The 4,026-nt window shown below is 36.8% G+C and overlaps 1 non-coding gene across 1 annotated transcript; it reads left to right on the top strand.

Annotated features, from left to right (window-relative positions):
- Positions 1-2,481: 2,481 nt before the first annotated feature.
- LOC115801962 (U6 spliceosomal RNA) lies at positions 2,482-2,588 on the top strand. Its single transcript, XR_004022339.1, has one exon. It is a non-coding gene; the product is annotated as a U6 spliceosomal RNA (small nuclear RNA).
- The last annotated feature ends 1,438 nt before the right edge of the window (positions 2,589-4,026 follow it).

Below are 4,026 nucleotides of genomic sequence, written 5' to 3'. Positions count from 1 at the left end.
CGGTCGCTGGCCTATCACCTCTGCGACCCCGCCCGCTGCGGAGCACAGGCTCCGGAAACGCAGGCTCATCGGCCACGGCTCACGGGCCCAGCCGCTCCGCGGCATGGGATCTTCCCGGACCGGGGCACGAACCCGTGTCCCCTGCATCGGCAGGTGGACTCTCAACCACTGCGCCACCAGGGAAGCCCAGATGTATGTTTTTTGATGCCATTCTAAAATATACCTTTTAAAATAATTCATTTTCTACTTTTTATTTTAGCTGTGTATAAATACAATTCATTTTAGTTTGTGTCAAATTCAGATATATTGCTCAGCTTACTTTTAAATTATTATCATTTTCTGAAGACTTGAAGTTTCTACTCAGAAAAGCATGTAGAAATAGATAATAATTGTAGATTTATTTCTCCCTTTTCATCCATATAACTTATTATTTCCTTGTCTTGCCTTTTTACACTAGCTAGGACCTCAGCTGAACAGAAATGGTTATAACAGATTTTACATGATTGATCTTAATCTTGAAAGGAAGCTTTCAATACTTCAGCATTAAGTATTGCTTACTGTAAGATTCTGTAGATACTCTATCAGATGAAGAATCTCCCTTCTATTCTGTGTTGAGAAAAATTGTATTAAAAACTGTAACTTTTTAAAATTGTACTTTATAAAATTTCTATGAGAAAAATTAGTTAGAGATTGCTAAAGGAGATGTCTGGAAAGCCTTTCCCCTCTCATTGTAATAATTTCCAGCAAATAAATAACTTTCCTCTATTTTCAGAACATCACTTCCTCCTCTGCCACACCCGGTTCTTTTCTTAATATAAACCTATAATGGCAACAGTTTTTGTTCTTTTTCACACATCAATTTATTATTAAGAATTGAGTTGAAATAATGGAGTAGGATTTTATTAAAAGAGATAGGTAAAAGTACGGATACTATAGGTATGATAATTCTTATAGCCACTGTTTGCATTTGATCCAATGAAAATGGAGCCCTCAGGGGAAAAGGCTAGTTTTAAAGATAAAACTGGTTCATTTGAGAGAGAGTATATATTATAGTGGTTAAAAGCTTGGGCTCTGGAGCCAAACTTCTTGAGTTTAAATTCCAGCTTTGCCATTTAGAGACTATATTATCTTGAAATTTTGATTTTCGGTTAATTTCAGATTTCTCATTTGAGAAATGGGCTAACATAATTCCTAGTTTATGAGATTGTGGTAAAAGAGTTTGTATATGAAGTACAAATAACAATGTTTGGCACATAAGCACCACCCAGGCAAGTGTTCTCTATCCCCCTCCCCCTCCCCTCCCCCTCCTCCCAACAGTAATATCACCACATGCTTTCCAGCAAACAGCTGGCCAATTCTTCACTGATATGAACTGTGAAGAATTGAAACAGTGAGCAGGGTGGTATAAACTGAATATTATGCAAGATACAATTTTTAGTGAAAAGCAGCATTCACTGTTATATAACTATAGTTGGGACCACTCAGATGGGTCTTCATATTTTTGTTCTCTAATTATAGGTTAACTTGATCCATGACATCCTTATTTCAAATAATGTTCCTTTTCTGCTGTTTATTTGCTAACTTGTAGCCATATATTGTTTGTTTCAACCCATATGAGCAAAATGAATCTATTTAATCACCACCATTGCAGTGTCTGTGCATATACTTATTAGGCAGAAGAGATGGCAAACTTTCTACTAAAGATTCATGCTTTTCTTCCATCGTGTAGATTTTTTTGCTGAGAACTGGCTGTCAGGTCAGGAACTTGACCCTCAGCCCTCCTTACCTTAATTCTAGCTGGGAACATATGACTAATTGCCCTCTGTGGAATGTGAGTAAAAGTGACGTGTGGGTAAGAAGCAAATGTGTCTTCTCTGCATCTCTTTACTCATCCATTGGCTGAAGAGGAGGATGCAGCCACGAGATGAAAGGAGGTTTGATACCAGAAAGATCATGATGAAGGCATCTTAACTAGGAAAATTCACAGGGGGATGGTGACATGAGCAAGAAATATACTTGTTTTGCTAAGCCTTTGAGGTTTCAGTGTTTATCACTTGTAGCACCTAGCATTGTTCTAACGAATATATTATTCTCCTCTTTCAGTTGTTCAGGACATGATTCAGTTCCCTGAGGAACTGAAAATGAGAGGAATACGTTTGCGATAACATATAAGAGGTATAGGGAAGAGACATTTGAGTCCCCTTTGATTTAGATTTCTCCATTTATCTGAGATTTAGTCAAATACCCATTTAAATAAAGAGTCTCTGATCATAATCTTTACAGTTATATTTTACAACTGATTTTAAAGATGAGAACTCTGTTTGCAAACTTCTGTAAAATGATGGAAAAAAAATCATTCACCATTTTTTGTTGTTGTTGACCGTTTTTGTTTATATAATTTAATCTAGAAGATGTCTAGAGAGAGATGAGACTATAAGGGGCATGGGAAAATAACCAAAGATTATTTAAATGCCTTCTCAGGTGCTCGCTTCGGCAGCACATATACTAAAATTGGAACGATACAGAGAAGATTAGCATGGCCCCTGTGCAAGGATGACATGCAAATTCGTGACGCGTTCCATATTTTTTGAAGTAAGTCAGAAAGAGAAAAACAAATGCCGTATGCTAATACATATATATGGAATCTAAGGAAAAAAAAAACTAGGGGTCAGATGGGAATAAAGACAGAGACCTACTAGAGCATGGACTTGAGGATATGGGGAGGGGGAAGGGTAAGCTGGGACGAAGTGAGAGAGTGGCATGGACATATATACACTACCAAACGTAAAATAGATAGCTAGTGGGAAGCAGCCACATAGCACAGGGAGATCAGCTAGGTGGTTTGTGACCACCTAGAGGGGTGGGATAGGGAGGGTGGGAGGGAGGGAGATGCAAGAGGGAAGAGATATGGGAACATATGTATATGTATAACTGATTCATTTTGTTATAAAGCAGAAACTAACACACCATTGTAAAGCAATTATACTCCAATAAAGATGTTAAAAAAAAAAAAGCCTTCTCAGGGTTTGGGTTGTTATCTAGAAGGCATCTTGTTTCATTGAGTCCAGTTATGACTTTGAGTGGGTAAGTAGCTGGTGCAGAGGACCTAGACAGTTAGGGATTTGAAGTTCATGGGAGAAACATGGAAGAGGGAGAAACAGCTGCTATATGGGTGTTGTGAGGAGGGTAGTAAAAAAAGAAAAACTGGTTAGCCTGGCCATGATGGAAATTTGAAACACAGAAATGCCTAATACAGAAGTTTAAGGTTATTTGTAATGAGTTGTGCAATATAGACCCCTCCTTTAGCTTGCCTGAGAAATAATTCAGTTCATTCTACACTGCTGGTTAATGCTTTTATGATTCTTTTAAAAAAAAATGCATTCTATTTTTGATTTGATTTATTTCTAAAATATAAATAACATGTGAGAATGGTCTAGGGGCTGCAGATATCTGGATTATGGAGATCTATCTTATTTCCTTTTTCCCCTAAAATTTAAATTCAGGAGATATGCCTAGTTAGGCAACAGTGAAAGCTATTTTTAGGGCAATTTGAAAATGAGGAATTCTGAGGTAGAGTTTAAAGTAGTCTTTCTTCCTTTAGATTGCTATACATTTAATATTTCACTCTACTTCCTTTTCTTTCATTTATCTGTATTTTATTTCTAGAAATATTTTAATTTTAAAATATAAATTGTGATTATGTTAATACTTTCATTTTCATGACTTCTTTGGTTACCATTTTGGTTGATTGAAGAAAGAAGGCACTAAATTTTTTTCCACTAGGGTTGAGGCCATTATTTACTTCTTCCATTAACATAATTAGAGGTAAAACAGTGACTAAAATCAACCTTGATCAAAGGACAACTGGACAACTAGTAATGAATCCTTTCCTTTCCTATCCAACAAGAAAGCTGCTTCTTTGTGTCTGTTCCCCAAATTGTATGGGAGAGGCTTCTGATCAAATTGGTCAGCATGGAATTATGTACGATTTGAGTATTGTTTCATCTGGAAATTGAACTGATCAAC

Source organism: Delphinapterus leucas, chromosome 5 (assembly GCF_059928025.1).
Source record: "Delphinapterus leucas isolate spDelLeu-1000000601 "Yukka" chromosome 5, BTC_Dleu_Yukka2, whole genome shotgun sequence".
Lineage (NCBI taxonomy): Eukaryota > Metazoa > Chordata > Mammalia > Artiodactyla > Monodontidae > Delphinapterus > Delphinapterus leucas.
Note: the sequence above shows the minus strand (reverse complement) of the source record. Positions and strands in the feature narration are given on the sequence as shown.